Below are 19,091 nucleotides of genomic sequence, written 5' to 3' on the forward strand. Positions count from 1 at the left end.
TGTAGGGGTTTGCCTTCTCTGGTAGGTCTGGGAACATTGTATCCCTTATAACCTTGGCTCCTGGCATATGACACTGGTACCAAGTTCTGTTGGACTAGTGAGCCTCCCCACACACCTCCTGAACTAGAGCAAAAGCTCTGTGCACACACCAAGCATGTGTGAGCCTGTGAGGAGATGCCACCTTCCTGAAGGGTGTTCTGAAGGGGTTTTCTGTTGTGACTGGAGGACACAGCCACGAGCCCCTGGGCAGAGGTGGCTCAGAAGGAAGTGGATGGCCCCAGTTTTGATCATCTGGGAACAGGAAGATTCTCAGATAAAAACTCATGTTTTAGAAGACAAAACTGCCCAGGAGTGGACAGCAGCTAACCAGTTTGCTATCTGGGACATCACTGTGCACTGGGAGGGAAGATGGCCTCTACCATGGGGTAGGGGTCCTGGACCAAGACAAGGAGACCTTCCTAGGGGGCAGTGCTTCTTCCGAAGCACCTTTAAATGAGGACAAAGACCTCATGTTCATCATTAGCTGACTTGTACCCACTCAGTGGAAAAAGAAACCAGAACTTTGGCAAAATTTTAGGAGAGGGGGACTGTCTGTCTTGTCTCTTAGTCCTAGGGTTATGCATGACTCATACTTGAATTGCAATGTGTACACAGCTTAAAGTCTTAACTATTAGAATATAAGAGGCCCAAACTACTGTTGTTATAGATATGTAAAACTATACAGTATAAGGTTAAACAACCCACAGCCAACTAACTACATTTGTAAATTTAAAACAAGATTGGCAGTCATTTAGGAAAAAAAAACAAAACAAATGAGACTTTTGCAAGACAATCTAAATGGTACACTACTAACAACCCTTCATGAAAATGACGTTTCAAATATCTGAGTTTCTGCTTTAAGTTATAGACTCCAAAATGGACTAACCGCCAATAATTTACAGTAGGGAGCCCCAGACACAGCTGAGCTGGCCCAAGCTGAGGAGTTGCTTGAGCAACAGCTGGAGCTGGACCAGGTCTTCCTGGAAGGGAATGAGTGGGTGCGGGCCCAGGCCCTGGTGCTCAAGATCTAAAAGCTAAAGAAACAGATGAGGAGGCACTGAGAGAGTTTGGTAGGAGAGATCCTGGGAGGAGACATCCAAGCTTCCCACCAGTGTCCACAGCACCCTCCATCCCTGGAGCTAATGTGCACCACCCCCCAGGAGCCCCAGGATCAGAAACACCCCAGCATCTCCCAGGCCAGAGAAAGCAGAAGAGACTCCCACAAAGGGCCAGCAATTGGCAAGTAGCGGGGGAGCCAGGGCTCTGCAGTCTTAGTCCCATCCCCCTTTGACCTCACAGTAGGGCACCCAGGCCTTACAGGAATTTACCCTGGACCATGCCCTAAAATAACCTCACCCCAAATACAATAAAGGGAAAGAGCACCCACACATACTGCAGATGCATTTATGTTTCATTTTTAGTTATATTAAAAATTCTGACAATCAGGAATGGGGGTTCAGGAGTGGTGCTGATGCAGAAGACGGAAGCCAGTGGGTCGGGGAAGAGGATGTCGGGGTGGGGTCAGTAGGGTCTCCTTCATCCCCAACCTGCTGTCCCCTCCTGAAGGGCAGTCACATTCCAGAATGGGTGAGTCCCCTACTGTGTCTGTTCAACTGAGGGGAAAATGTGGCATGGTGAGAATAAGGCATGAAAAGGAAGAAGTGAGGCAGGAACACATGGCACACCTGCAGACGCTGGTGTACTGTGTGGGTTCAGAGGATGGAGTCGGGAGTGGGGGAAGAGATGTAATATGATGAAAGAAAACAGAGACCCCACATAAAGGTCAGAAAAACATCCCAACACAGCATCAAAGACCAGGGTGCATGAACCAACCAAGTGTCCATTATGCATGAGGTGCCCATGACCTACATGACAGGATTGAAGACAAACATACTAAGGAACGAGGAGGACCTAAAGGGCTTCCTGAGATCAGCACTCACTATGGTGGAGACGTCTGTCTCATCAGGCAGCTCCTAACACTGACCTCAAAGCAATGCTGCCCATACTGAAGATCCTGGCATCATTGTCACCTGACACAAACATGATGGCCAAGCCCTATGCCACCTGGAAGGAGACAGAGGTTAGGACTAGAAGACCCCAAAGAGGGAAGACTCCCAGAAGGAGGGATGAGGGTGTAAAGTGTGAAAAGATACAGAGAGTAAGGAGGTGGGAGAGTGGGTGTCCCTCTGGGTGTGGAGCTCACCTGATGCAGGTAGGTCTCAGAATCCCCATGCATGTCATAGGTAAAGGCAATGCTCATTTGCTCCATGTCCATGACTCAGCCAAATCAGTTGGTAGTCAACAAATTGGTCTTATCTTTTGGGGTCATTCTCCAGCAAGTGCAGAACTGTAAAAAAATTTAGTCACCTGAGGTGCATTCCTTGTCCTGGCCAGTTTTCCCAAGGCCTCTACTGCCACCATGCACCCTGGGTGCCCTCCACACTCTCCAAGTGTCCAGATGGGTGTGAGGAATAAAGGCCAGGAATAACTATTGGATCGTGGTTTAAGGTGCCTTTTTCCACCTCTGCAGGTGGCAAAGTGTGGATTCATAAACTGGCATTGAAGAGATCACTGCCCTTTGTGAACAGTTGTTTGGTCACCCACAGTCATGGCTGAGCCCTGAGAAGGAAGATAAACTTGTCTAGAAAAAGTAATTGTCCTGACTCTTAAATAGACATTTCCGGTCTGAGTTTTATTTCAAGTGTCTGGGAAGGGCTAGAGTGTGAGGTTCAGGAGAGAAGGAGAGGTCTGTCTTGATGCCTTGACACAGCACAAAGAAATCTCCCCTCCTCCCCCACATCTCCCTGTCAGTTCTCAGTGAGGGACAGATTCACAGCAATACAGAAAGGGCTGGGAAGAGATGGGGGACATCTGGGGCCAGTGTTCAGGGGTTGACCCTGTGGGGGACACCTGCCTGCAGAGTTAGAGCCCACATGTGATGATGTAGAGCTGAAGGGTGATATCAGGGAGGGGGTGGAGAGTGCTTTGTGGTTTCCTGATTATGAAGAGTAAAGGTCAGTCAGCTTCTGGGGTGAAGTGACTGCTGGGGAGATTGGATTGAATTAATGAAGAATAAATGAACAGGGAATGAGGATGAGTAAAGCAAGCATCAGTATCTCCTGCCATCAGTTCAGACTGACTGGGGAGGTGGGAGAGTTCCTGACCCTGTTGCGTGGTTCCTCCTAACTTCTGGTCTTGGGGGCACAGGTGGGTGGTGCTGTTCTTGGTCAGGGCAGCCTCAGTTCCACCCAGGTAAGGCAGTGGAGGCACAGAGAGTTAGGGGAGCACCTGTAAAACAGACCAAGGCAGGGACAGGGATGGGACCTCTGTGCAGCAGGAGTGGATGCGGAGGAGACAGAGGCATTGAGGATGACGGGGAACCAGCTGGCGTCCGTGTTCCCTGACTCTGCCTGTGTTCACAGGTAACCGTAAGGAGCTGGGGTAAGGGAATTTGTTCATGAGCTACTATCCAGAGATGTGTTTATAGGCATATTCGTTCATGTTTATATTCAGGTTTGTTGTCACAACAGACATTTGTCCATAGCATGTTTATTGTTAAGTTACTTTAGAATGGCTCAGCACAAAATTCTTAATCTCATGCATGCGCTGCTACCGTCTCTCTCTACACACACAGCACACACGACACCGACACACGACGACACGACACGACACACGGTATGACAACATATCTACCTGGTGATCTACCTGTATCTACAAAAGAGATATTACTTTATTTTACAATTTTTAGATTCGTATATATTCATGGGGCACAGGTGCAGTTTTGCTACACTGCTATATTGAGTTGCAGTAAAGTCAGGGCCTTCAGTGCATCCGTCACTGCAGACAGACACATTGTACCCAACAAGAAACCCCTCTGTTATACACCCACTGCCAGCCACCCTTACCCTTCTGGGTCTCTATTGCCTGGCATTCCACATGCTGCTTTCATGTATATAAAGAGATATTAATCAAATATGTCAGAGTGATAACTTGAATTTTACTGCACTATTCTTTCAGCTTCTTGGCACATTTGAAAATTTGTACAATTACAAGTTGGAAGAATGAGCGAAAAAAGAGAGAGAGAGAGAGAGTGCTGAGTTGGAATAGGCTAGGGGTTGTGTCCCACTAGGAACCATAATTGATCTTTGCCATTTTGAAGGTGTGTCCCCTGAGCTGCCTTCAGAGAGTCCAGGAGGGAAATCTGTTTTCACAGTAATACCAAGATGCCATCTGCCTGTTTCATTATGTTCACTTTTCCATTAATGCTGCAAATGCCATGGTAGGTAACACACCCAGCACCTCAGCAGAACAAAGGCAGTATCATCAAATTGCATTCCCACTCAAGAATGTCTTTGATGGAACAGTAAAAAATTTATGTTCATTAAATTTTGATCCTTGAGTACATGTCTTTAATATTCTTTGTTTGAAAATGGGAAATATGCATAACACGCATATTGCACAGATAAGCAGGATGGTAGCCTTGAGAAAGGGCACTTGTTTGACTCAGTTATGAATTTAAACAGCAGATCTCACTCACCCACAGAAAGACAATTGCATTATTTTGAGTTTGGGGGTATTATGAATAAAGCTGCAAGAGTATTTGTGTACAGGTTTTTCATGAACATTAAGTTTTCCCTTATTTGAAATAAGTGCCCAGGAGGGCAATTGCTAGTCATATGGTAAATTACATGTTCAGTTTGAAGAAAACTGCAATATCCATTTCCAGAGTGGCTGTACCATTTTCAAATACATCCCTACCAGCAATATAAGAGTGACCCAGTTTCTCTGCATCCTTGCCAGCACCTGTTGTTACCTTTATTTTGTATATCAGCCATTCTCATCATTGCAGTTTTAATTTGTATTTTCCTACTGAATAATGATGTTGAGCATCTTTTCATCTGCTTATTAGTCCGGTGTTTATCCTCTTCAGTGAAACGTCTGTTCATGTCTTGCTCATTGCCTGTTTTGTAATTGGATTTCATTTTTTACTGTTGTTTTTAAATTTCTTCATATATTCTGAATACAGTCTTTACAGAATATGTTGTCTGTAAATATTTTCTCTCATGCTGTAGCTTGTCTTTTTAGCTCTTCACAGGTCTCTCACAGAGCAACAGCTTTTAGTTTTGATAAGATCCAATTTATTAACTTTTTCTTTTATGGATCATACTTTTGGTGTTATGTCTAAGAACTACTTGTCCAGTCTTAGTTCTGATGACTTTTTCTTAGAAGATTTGTAATTTAAAATTTTTAATTTATTTATTATTTATTTCAGAAAAAAAATCTTGCCTGGGCTGTCCTTGAACTCCTGGGCTCAAGGGATCCTCCACCTCAGCCTCCTGGGTAGCTGAGAGTACAGGCCTGTGACACGACGCCTGACTCAACGTTTGTAATTTTAACTGTGTGTTTTACATTAAAGCTTTTGATTCATTCTGAGTTATTTTTTGTATAAAGCATGAGGTTTGGGCTGAGTTTATTTTTCCACTGCGGTTGTCCAGTTGCTCCGGCACCGTTTGTTAGGAAAGCTCTCCTTCCTTCATTGAATTGCTATTGTGCTTTGTAAAAGTCAGTTGAACATATTTCTGTATTTTGCTCATTTTTAGTCGAGTTGCTCATCTTCTTATATTGAGTTTAATAACTTGTCACATTCTGGATACAAGTTCTTCATCACAAATGTAATTTGTGATAAATTGTGAAATATTTTCTCCCAGTCTATGGCTTGTCTTCTCATTTTCTCGACATCTTTTGAGAGCTGGAGTTTTAAATTTTAACTAAGTCCAATTTCTCTCTCTCTCTCTTTTTATTTGTAGATCATGCTTTTGGTATTTTATCTAAGAATCTTTTGCCTAACTACCCAAAGTAACAAAAATTTTCTCCTGTATTTTCTTTTAGATATTGTACAGTTTTGCCAGGCATGGTGGCTCACGCTTGTAATCCCAACACTTTGGGAGGCTGAGACAGTTGGATCACGAGGTCAGAAGATCGAGACCATCCTGGCTAACGCAGTAAACCCCATTTCTACTAAAAACACAAAAAATTAGCCGCGCGTGGTGGTACTCGCCTGTAGTCCCAGCTACTCAGGAGGTTGAGGCAGGAGAATCTCTTGAACCCGGGAAGTGGAGGATGCAGTAAGCCGAGATCATACCACTGCACTTCAGCCTGGTAACAGAGTGAGACTCCATCCCAAAAAAAAANGCACTGTCTGGATTATTGTAGTTTTATATGACAATCCATTTTTTTTTTCAAATTTGTGTTGGCTCTTCTGCATGCTCTGCATTTTCATATACATTTTTAGGATTATTTTGTCAATTTTCTATAAAATCCCTGCTGCGATTTTGATAGGGATTGTGTTGAACCTATAGATCTACTGCGGGAGAACTGCCATCTTAACAGTATTATTGAGCTTTCCAACTCGCATCTCTCCATTTATTTAGACCTTTAATTTCTCTCAGGAATCTTTTTTTATTTTCAGTGAACAAACACTGCTCTCTTCCTAAATTTATTCCTATTTTGCTCTTTTTGTAACTAGTGTGATAGGAAAGGTGAGATTTTCATTGCTTGTATAGAGAAATATGTTAATAATTAATTTTTATATTGATTTGATACCTTATGGGGCCTTCTGGATTTATTTCTTAGTGCTTAGTGCTAGCAGGTGTTTTATCTGCCTGTGAATTCTACAGACAAGGTCATGTTATCTGTGAATAGAGTTTTATGTTTTCCTTTTTATCTGGATGCCTTTAATTTTTAATTTTCTGCCTTATTGCACTGGCTACAATCTCCAGTACAATGTTAAATAGAAGTGATGGGATTGGACATCCTTGCATTGATCCCCATCTTAGGAGAAGGCATTCAGTCTTCAATCTTTCTTCATTAAGTTTGATTTTAGCTGTGGGTTTTTTACAGATGCCCTTTATCAGAGTGAGGAAGGTCCCCTCCATTCCTATTTTGTTGAAACTTATGAACATGAGTGGTGTTAACACTTTTGTCAACAGTTTCTTCTGCATACTTTGAGATAATTATGTCTTTTATTTCATTAATACAGTGCATTCCATGAGTTGATTTTCAAATGTTAATCCAACCTTATATTTCTGGGATGAATCCCATTGGTCATGGAGTGTAATTCCTTTTTATGTGGTGGTGTATCATCTGCCAATGTTTGCTAAGGATGTTTTCACTTATGTTTATTGGTGATACTGGTCTGTGGTATTCTTTCCCTGTGAGTCTTGCTGTGACTTTGATATGAGGGTAATGCCAGTTCTGTAAATGAACTGGAAAATCTTCCCTCCACTCTTCTTGTCTGAAAGAGCTTTCAAAATAGTTGATAGAATTCACCAGTGAAGATATCTCGGCTTTGGCATTTCTTTTTGAGAAGGTTTTTAAATTACTAACTTAATGTACAGTTCAGGTTTTCTGGCTATTTTTTAGTCAGTTTTGGCAGTTTCTATCTTTCTAATAATCTGTCCTTTTTATCTAAGTGGTCTAACTCATTGGCTTCAGGTTTTTCAGAGTGTTCACTTATAATGCTTTTTGACTTCCTAAGGATCATTAGTAATAATCTCTCTTTTGTTCACAATTTTGGTAATTTATCTCATTTCTCACAATCTCTGTTTTGACTGTTGGTCAAGAAAACAGGCAGAGGCAGCAGACGGCTCTGTGACAGAGTCCCTAGTGGGAAGGCTTTGATCATACATAGCTGGCAAGCCAGACTGATGCCTTTGACAACCCCAAAGGAGCTGCCAATGATCTTGACAGGAAAGTCACTGACTCTGGATTGCGCTATGCTCAACCAGGGAAAGATGTCAGTACTTCAAGGGCTGTGAAAGAACCAGAAAAGGAGAGATTGAACAAATTTGGACTGCTGAGTTCCATTTCTTTACACAAGAAAGCACACTTTACAGCCTCAAACTGCCAACAATGCACAAGGAGATGTCCACCTCAGAAGGAAACTTTGATAGAAAATTGAAATAGTCAATTAAAACATTGGTTGTCTAAAAACTGCCAAAATAATTGTTGGGCAATGTAAACATGAAGGACTGGCTTTTATGTCTCCATGAATGCACTCACTGTCAACATGGGTGGAGCTGCAAGAGTGACTCCACTAGATAGCTCCTTCTCTTTGTCCTGATGGATCAGGACACTGCTGTTATGATTATACATACAATTCTTCCTAAGGGGAGAGGATGCTGGAATAATGACTACACTTCACCTCAAATTTCCTTTTTTATATGTGATGCCGTGGTATCAGGAATAGGGATGTAAATAAAAGTGCCAGAAAGAGGAATTACCCCTAAGCCAAAAACCATAACTATATTTTTATACCTTTATGTAAGAATTCTCAAGCATTCATTTCACCTGGCAAAGTTAGTATTAACAGTAAGTAGAGCTACATAGCCTGGTGGTCAGATAGCCCCCACTAGATCCTTACCTATGTAACCTACCCTCTATGATCAAGAGTAGATTTAGGGAAGACATTTTAGAATACTACTGCTGCCTGCGGTCTAGACCAGCACAGCAGACAGACCAAATGTCACTTCCAAACCTGGAAAAGACTGATATAAAGGGACAGAGGGAGGAATAGTGGCTGAGGGTAAGTGAATAAGTCAAAGGGTTATATAATGAGGAAAATTCAATATTAGTTTAACTCCTCAAAGATGGTGTGAGCAAGACAGATGTTTTCTCTTAGGTCAGTTATACTGGATGCCTAAAAGTATGAAGCCATATGTCACTGAGACCATTCTTGTTTTTGGAACTTGGTAAGATTGAGTGGTGTCTGCAAACCTGAGTGACGTCATTCTGGGAGACATATTCTTACAAGAGGATGGTGAACTGTTCTAATTTTGAATGACTGAAGGAGACTCTGATAATATGACAATACCTCTTTACTGTTATAATCCTTTTTCCTATAAAAGATACGTAGTCAAAGAAAAGTGGGTAATCTGAAGTATAACAAAAACATTTAGTCTTTGTCCCTGGTTTCTTCTAAAAACCTTAGACTCTTGAGTGATAAGAGTGTCTTTAGAGTACTGATGAGAAAACTCTTGGCTGAGCAGATCCTGGATATCTTGAGAACTGGGGCTGGCTGCCAGAGACACATACCTATGATGAGAAAGTTGTCTTATTCCATATTGTGTTGCTATAAAGAAATGTCTGAGACTGACTAATTTATATAAACAAGGTTCATGTGGCTCAGGATTCTGATGGCTGGAAATGTTTGAGCATTTAGTGAGGGCCTCAGGCTGCTTCCACTCATGGCAGAAGGCAAAGGGGAGCTGGTATGTGCAGAGATCACATGGTAACAGAGGAACAGAGAGAGTAGGAATTTGCCAGGCTCTTTTTAACAACTAGTTCTCATGGAAAATAATAGAACAACAATTCATTCACTCCATAGAGAGGGCAGTATCTCTCTGTTCATAAAATATTGGTCCCCATGACCCAAACACCACCCATTAGACCCCACGTCCCACAATGGGCATCAGATTTTAACATGAGGTATCAGGGGATAAATATTTATATCACTGCATCCTGTCCCTAGTCAGCCAAAGCTCGTGTTCTTCTCACATTGCAAAATACAATAATTTTCTCCCAATTGTCCCAAATGTGTTAGGTTGTCCAGCATCAACTCAAAATTCCAGAGTCTCGTCTGAGATTCAAGGTAAGTTCTTAAAGCTTTGAGCCTACAAAATTTAAAAAAATGTTATTTACTTCCAAAATATTAATACAAGAACGGAAGGGACATTTCTTATACATTTCCATTCCAAAAGGTATAAATGGGCCAAAAGAAATGAATGCAGTTTCCTCACAAGCTTGAAACTCATCATGGCAGACATTAAAAACTTAAAGCTCTAAAATAATCTCCTTTGACTCTATATTTTGAATCCTGAGCACACTGGCTGGTGCATGTGTTGGGCTCATAATGCCATTTGCAGCCCCACATTTATGGTTTTGCTGAACATAACCCATATAGCTGCTCTCAGGCGTAAAAACTGAACGCCTATGGCTTTTCCAGGCTAAGGTCGCACATTGCCAGTGGCTCTACCATTTAGTAGTCCTGGCAGGGGTCCTGCTGCTGCAGCTCCACTAGGAATTGTCCTGTGTATTACATTTCTCCTTTAAATATCAGTTCTGGTTTCTTTGCTCACACATATGTGCATAGGCTATTACAAGCAGCCAGGCCAAATCTTGAATACTATGCTGCTTAGAAATTTCTTTTGTCAGATACCCTTAATCATCACTCTCAAGTTTAAAGTTCCACAGATCCCTAGGGAGGGGGCAGCATGCATCCAAGTTCTTTGCCAGTGCATAACAAGTGACCTTTACTCTAGGCCCCAGGAAGTTCCTCATCTCCATCTGAGACCTCATCAGTCTGGACTCTATTGTCCATATCACTATCAGCATTTTGGTCACAACAACTTAACAAATCTCTACAAAGTTCCAAATTTCCACTCATTTTCTTGTCTTGTCAACTTTCCAAATTCTTCCAACTTCTGCCTGTTACCCAGTTGCAAACACATTTTCACATTTTCAGCTTCTTTTATAGTAATAAGCAAATCCTGGTGCCAACTTTTTGAATTAGTTGATTCTCACACTTTTATGAAAAACTACCACAGAGTTAGTAATTTATAAAGAGGTTTAAATTGGCTCATGGTTCTGCAGGCTATACAGGAGTATGATTCTGGCATCTGCTTAACTTTTGAGAGGGCCTCAGAAAACTTTCAAGCATGCTGAAAGGTTAAGGGGAAGCAGGCATGACTGACTTACCTGGAGCAGGAGGGAGAGAGAGCAGGGAGGTGCCACACACTTTCAAACACAAGATCTTGTGAGAACTATCACAAGAACAGCATCGAAGAGATGGCTCTAAACCATTCATGGAGGATCCACCCCTATAAGCCAATCACATCCCATCAGGCGCCACCTCCAACATTAGGGATTATAAGTGGACATGGGATTTGGGTGGGGACAGAGATCCAAACGATATCAGGAGTCATAGTGGACATGAGGGTGGGCTGGTCTCCCTGCATCTCACCTGTCACCAGGGACACAGACACATTCAGATGCCTTGACAGAAAGAGAAGCCAGAGGCCCTTGAAGTCTCAAAGAGGAGCCATGAACAAATCTTGCATCTCAGTCCCTCACAAGGAAGTCTTAGAAAAAAAATAGTCATGAACAAATTCAAGTCAGTCATAGTAAGTGGTGACACTGAACAGCCCAACACATTGAAAAATTGCAAATCAAAGAAGCTCCAGAACCCAGTTGTGTCCCATCTACCCCAACTCCTCCTTCACTTCAGGCCCTCTAAGGTGTCACTTTTACAAGCCTTGAGGGACACATCAGAGCCCTGGGTACTGTTCCTGTTCGGGGTGGAACAAAAACAAAATCTGTTCAGAGCCCACAGGTGATGTGACTAAAGAAGGAATTGTGGGGTGGGTGAGCTCCCCCATGGGCTCCTGTCTACACTATCCCAAGGATCTCAGGGATCACTCTCCCACCCCTACCACACTTACATGAAGCCTGACCATGGCTGCCTCCTTTTCCATCTGTGGAAAGAAAACAAACTGTGAGAGTCCAGGCAGGAGGCAGGGCCATGAGATCCCAGAGGAGTTTCCAGAACTGTGACTGCAGACCCAGGTCAGGATCAGGAAACCTGAGGGAAGAGGATGTGTTGAAGCTGGACCAGTTGTCCTCCTGAGGTCTGTCTTTAGCAGGGAACTTCCCCTGACTTGTGACTGCAGAGAGTCAGGTTCCCATGACCACGATCAAGGTGATATATTTGTCCTTCAATATCACAGGTGCTTTACAAAAGAGTAAGAGTTGACAGGGCATCTGAACAGGGTAAATGTGCATAGAGATGGTGCCTCACAACTGGCAGGAAAACTTCCATGTGGGGCTTGAAATCCACCAATGGAAGAAGAAAACTTGGAGCTCAACTCTTTCCTACCTGGGCTCTTATTCTTCCACATCACAGCAGTGACTACAGCTCTGGGGACAACAGCACCAAGAACAACCAGGACAGTAATGATGCCTATGATGGGGAATGTGGGATGGGAGGATGGCCCTGAGAAAGAAGGCGAATGTGAGGGGCCCTGACCCTCATGCCTCAGCCCTGACCCTGGTGAAGGGCTCCAGAAGGACTCCTGCTTACCCTGGGAAGAGACATGACGCCTCATTCGTCTCCTTACCCCATTTCAGGGTGAGGGGCTCTGGCAGCTCCTCAGGCTGCACATGTCATGTGTATCTCTACTTCCCCCCAGAAGACACCACCACAGCTGCCTACTTCTGGAAGGTTCTGTACCCCGCAGGTCTGGTCCCCAGAAGTGTGCATCCTAAATTTGGTCCTCTCCATTCCTCTGTTGGGTCATTGTGATCTCCACAGAGTAGAAGCCCAGAGCCCAGCACCTCAGGGTGGCCTCATGGTCTGAGATGGGGTGGTGGGTCACATGTGTCTTTGGGGCATCTGAGGGGAAGAGTCAAAAAAATTCATGCACTTTGCATTCCCCATGGGACATGCCAGCAGCACCCGTATGACCATCCTGAGAATGGGCGGGACACCCGGGGTGGGGAAGGGAGTACAGAACCCAGACACCAGCCTGGACACAGGCAGTGTCCAGGATAATCTCCTATTCCTTGGAAAGTTCTAGTCTCTGAGGCGGGAACAGAGATTTCTGGCCCTGGCCTGAGTGGAGGCCGAGGGACTCAGAAGAGCTGGAATCAGACCAACAGATACACATTGAGTGTGAGGCAGATAACAAAGGCTGAGAGGAAAATTCCTGGTGCCCCAGGCTGCTGCGGGGTCAAAGGGGACAGCTGATCAGTATTCCAGGGATTGTCTTCCCCTCCTTTTCCTCAGAGACTTCATTCCTTAATTGTCCCAGAGTGCAGGGCGAGCCCTCAGTCACTCTCTGGTATAGGATCTGAAACCCAGGAGGAATCTTTTTCCTCAGGGCAAGAGCAAGAGGGATGTTTTAGCTTTGGTCCCATTTTCCTCCCCTTCTTTTGGAAGGTGGGTTGAGGAGATCTGCAGGAGATCAGGGAGGCACCCCGTGGCCCCTGGTACCTGCGCACTGCAGCGTCTCCTTCCCATTCTTAAGACCTTTGTTGAGCCGCTCCGGCCACCTTCTCTGCAGGTAGGTTTTCAGCAGCTCTGCATGTTCCTCTGCCAGGGCATCTGAGCCGCCTTGTCCTCTGGGGTCCAAGAGCGCAGTTCCTGGTTTAGGACTAGGTAACTGGCTCCCTCGGAGGTTATGTTCATACTCGCGGAGGAGGCTCCAGTTCGGGTTCAGGTCGCAGCTGTGTATCCATTGGAGGGTGTGAGACCGTGTTCCGGGGTCGCTGACGGCCCAGGCCGCTGAGCCCCGCCTCTACCCCGAACAACCCCCAGGGATTTGGGCCTGAACTGAAAATAGAATCGGGTATGGGCGCTTGGGGCTCCTGTCGGGTCAAGGGTCTCCGCGGGTCCCGCAGCCTCGGGGTGGGTCTCCGATTGTGCTACAGTGGGTAGCACTCACAAAGCTAAGTTTTACTTTCCCAGACTATGTATCTGTGACTCTGGTCTGTTGTATTTTTAAGCTATCTTTACTTCATAGTCCTGAGTTTGTGTGTGCGAGTCCAGGACATCACAAGACAAAGCACAATGTTGCAACCGGGAGCCTGTACAGAATTTAATCACCTCAAAATTGCAAGTGCTCAATGCAGCCAAAGTGCCCTTCACCAGTGCTCATGAATTGCCTTTGTTTATTTATTTCTAGGCAGGGTGTCACTCTGTTACCCTGGCTGGAGTACAGTGGCACGCTCATGACTCACTGAAGCCTCGACCTCCTGGGATCATGAGACCAATACTCCTCCCTCAGCCTCCCAAGTAACTGGCACCACAGGCTTGTGCCACCACTCCTGGCTAATTTCTCCAAAAAATTATTTTTAGAGATAAGGTGTCCCTATGTTGCTATGGCTGGTCCTGAACTCCTGGGCTCAAGTAATCCTCAGCCTCCCAAAATGCTGGTATTACAGGCATAAGCCACAGTGGCTGACCCATGCACCTGCCTATTTTTATGAATTATTCACATCTAAGCTATGTGCAGGTTTTATTGGGACACTTGGTATTCTTTTTTAACCTGTTTAACACAGGGGGTTAATTAGTTTTTACACAGTCCCACAGAATGCATTAAAGACCAAGGTGCAAGTAACACTGTGCCAAGTTCTGCGGATAAATGCATTAAAAATCTATAAAACACTATGTTTAAATCTGAGAATTCCACTGCTTTAGAATTCTTTCTCTCTCTTCCTTTACCTCACCTCCTGCTTCTCCAGCCCTTCTCTCTGTCATTGTCATCCCTCAGGCCCTCCTCTCCCCCTTAGTATTTACCACCCTCTCACTACTGAATTGTGGCCCTAGCTCTGTCCCCTCTCCTGCTGCTCATGACTCTTCTCCCCACAATGGTCAGCAGTCCTGCTGATGTGAGTCAGATTGTGTCATTTATTCACTTAATACCCTCCAATGGCTCCATCTCACTCTCAAGAAGCCTCTAGAATGGAAGGCACAAGCACAGGGTCTTTGGGTTGTTTTGATCAAAGTTGTGTCTACAGAATATAAAAGCATATCTGCCACATAGTAGGCTCTAAGTTAATTTTTGTTGAATGAATGAATGAAATATGATTGTGTTAAAATTGCATCACACAAAATCACAAAATGAAAAATGCAAAGCAAGTTAGCGAACATTTGGTTTCATGCAGCTACTGTGCATATCAGTTCATAAATTCATTCCAGTGGAGAACACGTCATATGTTTAGCTGTTGAATCTGTTTATTAATTTTCTATTAGTACATAACCAATTACCACAAACTTAGTGGCTTAAAACAGCGCCCATTTATTTGTCTACATTTCCTTCATCAGAAATCCAGGCCTAGTGTGACAGATTCTTTGTTCAGGGTTTCGCAAAGCTGTACCCTCATCTTAAGATTGTGATTCTTCCCCAAGCTTATATAGAGCTCATTGGCAGAATTCGGTTCCTCGCAATTGTAGGACTAAGATTCCTGTTTCCTTCGGGCTATCAGAGTAGACAGTGGGGAGAGTTTCTAATTCCTATTGGCCACCAGTGTTCTTTCCCCATGATCCCTCCATTTGCAAAGTCCACAGTGGAGGAAACCCCTCACACTGAACTCCTCTACACTGTGAGTCTCTATTCTCAGGAAGAACCCAGTCCTTTTCAGAGCTTACCTGATCAGGACAGTCCAAGCAGGATAATCCCCATCTTAAAGTCAACTGACCGGGGACCTGAAATCTATCTGCAAAACCCCTTCACAGCAGCACCTGCATTAGTGTCAACTGAGTAACTGGGGTAACGTGAATAACCAAGGGTGGTTATTGGGGTGTCATCATAAAATCAGCCTAGCATAGCTTGGATCTTCCTTTTGTGTTTAAATAGAACATACAAATTGGAGGTCAAAAAATAGGTCACTGTTAATGATAATAAAATATATCTCATATAGCCATGGACATTTTTCTTAAATATTAAAAGCAAATGACATGTTTGATATCTTATGAATTTAGAGGAAATGAAAAAGTTCAATGACAAGTCACCTAAAACTTAGCAGCTCAAATCAACAAATATTTATCACCTCTCACAGTTTCCAATGGTCAGGAATCCAGGAGAGGTTTCTCTGTGAGCTTCGGACTCAGGGCCTCTCACCAAGTTGCAGTCTAGTTGTCATCCAGGGCTGAATCATCTGAGGGCTCAGATGGGCCTGGGGATTCACAAGACACAAGAATCTCTCACATGGCTGTTGGAAGGGGCTTCAGGTTCTTATTGTCTGGTCCCAGGAGGCCTCACTCCTAGTCACATGGACCTTTCCACAGGCCTGCTTATGACACCAGCAGCCAGCTTCCCCCAGGGCTCATGATCCCAGAGAAAAAGAGAACCAAGTTAGAAGCTGCAGTGAGTCTGGTGTTCTACGCCCAGAGTCACAGATTATTATGTCAGCACTACTCTATCAGTTAGAAGTGAGGCATTAAGTCCAGGCCACACTCACAGGGAGGGAATGAAGCTGCACCTCTGGAAAGGAGAAGAATCAAAGAATTTATATGCATGTTAACAGTCAAATTAACATTATTGTTTCAGGATTTTGTAAATCAAATACTTCTTGTATCTGACTAATTATTCTTTTTTTTTTTTTTTTTTTTTTGAGACGGAGTCTCGCTCTGTCGGCCCAGGCTGGAGTAGCAGTGGCCCCGGATCTCAGCTTCACTGCACAGGCTCCACCTCCTGGGTTCGACAGTCATGTCTCCTGGCCTCAGCCTCCCCGAGTAGCTGGGACAGCAGTGCCCGGCCACTCTCGCCCCGGATAGTTTTGTTTTGTATTTTTAGTAGAGACATTTCACGCGTGTTAGGCCAAAAAGGATTGGGGTCTCGATCGTCCTGACTCGTGATCCGCGCCGTCTCGGCCTGCCGCAACAGTGCTGGATTACAGGCCCTTTTTTGTTTGTTTTCCCTTGAGCCAGCCGCCGCCGCTTCTCCTTTCATTTCCAAATAATCAATCAGGAAAGGCACACAAGGTGGCTTTTGAAAAACGCCACTTTTTTGTGTGTGTGTGGGCCAGGAGCGGTGGTTCATACCTGTAATCTCAGCAATTTCATAGGCTGAAGTCGGTGGATCATCTGAGGTCAGGAGTTTGAGAGCATCCTGGTCAACATGGTGAAACCCGTCTCTACCAAAAATAGAAAAATTAGCCAGGAGTGGTGGTGTGTGCCTGTAATCCCAGCTACTTGGGATGCTGAGGCAGGAAAATCCCTTTAATCCAGGAGGCAGAGGTTGCAGTGAGCTGAGATTGTGCCACTGCACTCCAGCCTAGGCAACAAGAGCAAGACTCAAAATAAATAAATAAGTAAAGTTTTAAGATCAAGTAGCTAACTACCTGGGCATCCCCTCCTGGCATAAGAAACAGAACCTATAAAGCCACCCTAGACTGTTGTCAAATCCTATCCCCCAAAAGGAACCCATATCTTGAGTCTTGTATTTACTATTCCTTTGCATTGTCACTAAAGATGTTTACAATAAGTATATATATATACCCAAATCACAGTTTGACCTGTTTTTTTAACTTCCACATACAGAGAACTCACACTCTATGTATTCTTCTGTGATGCACGTTATGTGTAAGAGTGTTATCTCTGATGCAGGAGGCTGCTTTTCCATTTAGTTGTCTTTTTTATTTTTATTATTATTTTTTTTTTAGATGGAGTTTTGCTCTTGCTGCCCAGGCTGGAGTGCAGGGGCACAATCTCAGCTCACTTGATCTCAGCTGCTTGGATGAGCTCCATCCTTTCCCTGTCACCCCCAGCACCAAGGATCTGAGGGATGGTGACTGACTGCACCACAGCCTGGGTCTGCTGCAGCCCTTTCTTGTCCAGGCCCCACTCAAAGCTAGCCTCCTATTTTACCCAGAGAGTGGGCCAAAGCAATATACTTAGATGTGGAATGTGGTGTTGCCAGAACGCAGACAGGATCACCAGGTAGTGTGCTTCCTTCCTTCTGGTGAGGATGCAAGATGAAAGTGTGTCTTTTACTTTGCAGGGGAGAGCCCTGCATGCCTGTAATCACTGGACCCATAATACTTCACTGTAGTGGCCACTCTTGAAACTCTCTAAGGTTTATCTTCACCTTCTGTAGTGCACATGTTTTGCCAAGGAATTCAGTGTACTCTCCTCTTCTTGCTCATCCATCTTGATTTATGTGATATTGCCAATGAAATGAACAGATTTAGTATTCTGTGAGATATCTGATTTTTCCAGATCTCTGAAGGTGATATTTATAGAAGGTTGAGTAGTTAAGGTAGCCCTGAGGCAAGCTATCAATAAATGTATTAAAAATCCCATGTGAATGTGAATCATTCCATATCCATTTTCTAAATGGAATGGAAAGAATGCACTCACCAAATGCATGGCTGCCTGCCATGTGCCTGAGGCATTATCAATCTCCCCAAGTAGTGATATCCAGCTGCAATCAGGGCTCCTATTTGGTCAAGTCTGGAGTAATTCCATTCATTCTTGATCCATATCAGGCTTCTTCAGGGACAGATTGCTGAATTATATGGAGATAACAGGCAACCCCAACATTACCCCATCCTTCAGATCTCTAATGGCAGTGCTACCCCTACAATACCTGCAGTACCCTCCACAAGTCCCACCTGGGGCACAATATTGCTTCTGGCTAGGCTGGGACGAGGGAAGTTTTAGAGGATTCCCTTTGGGCTTCAGCACAATGAGAGCCCTTACTCTCCAGGCTAGGGACGCAGTGTGGGGGTGACCAAAGTTGCTAGTGTATGAAGGCCAATTATGCATGTGGGGAATGGGGAGATAACCAGGACTGGGTTTATGGACCCAGTGGTCCCACTGTGGGCCATAGTGTGTCCAGGTTTATTTCCTGGCCTCCTTAAGCCCCACTGTGGATTCTGAATCTGAAGCTTGGCTGAAGTCTAGGAATTGAGACTGGAATCATGACTTTGTATTTGGTCAAACACCCTCGGCCTCCTGCCCCTCAATTCTTGCATTCTCATCACAGATATGAAGCCGTGCCCTCCCTGGCTGCCCATCTGATCTGACCCTGGGACACCACTTTTTATTAACCTTCCCCACAACTCCTTGAGGGCCGAGCCCCCTCGGCTGCTACTCTGGGTTCTCACAGTAACTGTACCCTCTACCTTTTGCAGGTCACTGCAAAGGAGGGTTCCTAAAGCATTCACTCCTGATCCTGAGGGAGGCGGGTGCACCCACTCCAGGTCTCAGGTCCGCCACAGAGAATCAAAAACTCCTCACATTCAAAACTGTCCTGGCCCACATTCAGCCCACGAGCCGTGGGTTGGACAAGCTTGCATCTAGAATGTATGCACCACAACGCCAGAAATTTTTCTGTTTTTACTTTAATGATGCTTTCTAAATGCAAAAGCAGTCATATCCCTAGCAGACAACAAATGTCAGTTGAATGAATGATCACCGTAGAACATCTCTCTATTCTAAAGGCAGTATCTTTATTAATGTAGCCTCAGGGCAAATGCTGTTCTGTGGCAGC

General features: G+C 44.4%; 1 pseudogene; it reads right to left on the bottom strand.

The window, feature by feature from the left end:
- Positions 1-11,314: 11,314 nt before the first annotated feature.
- Positions 11,315-17,344, bottom strand: LOC108528406 (class I histocompatibility antigen, B alpha chain-like; annotated as a pseudogene).
- Positions 17,345-19,091: the final 1,747 nt, after the last annotated feature.

This window comes from Rhinopithecus bieti, unplaced genomic scaffold (genome assembly GCF_001698545.2).
Source record: "Rhinopithecus bieti isolate Rb0 unplaced genomic scaffold, ASM169854v2 scaffold_5150, whole genome shotgun sequence".
NCBI classification, from domain to species: Eukaryota; Metazoa; Chordata; class Mammalia; order Primates; family Cercopithecidae; genus Rhinopithecus; species Rhinopithecus bieti.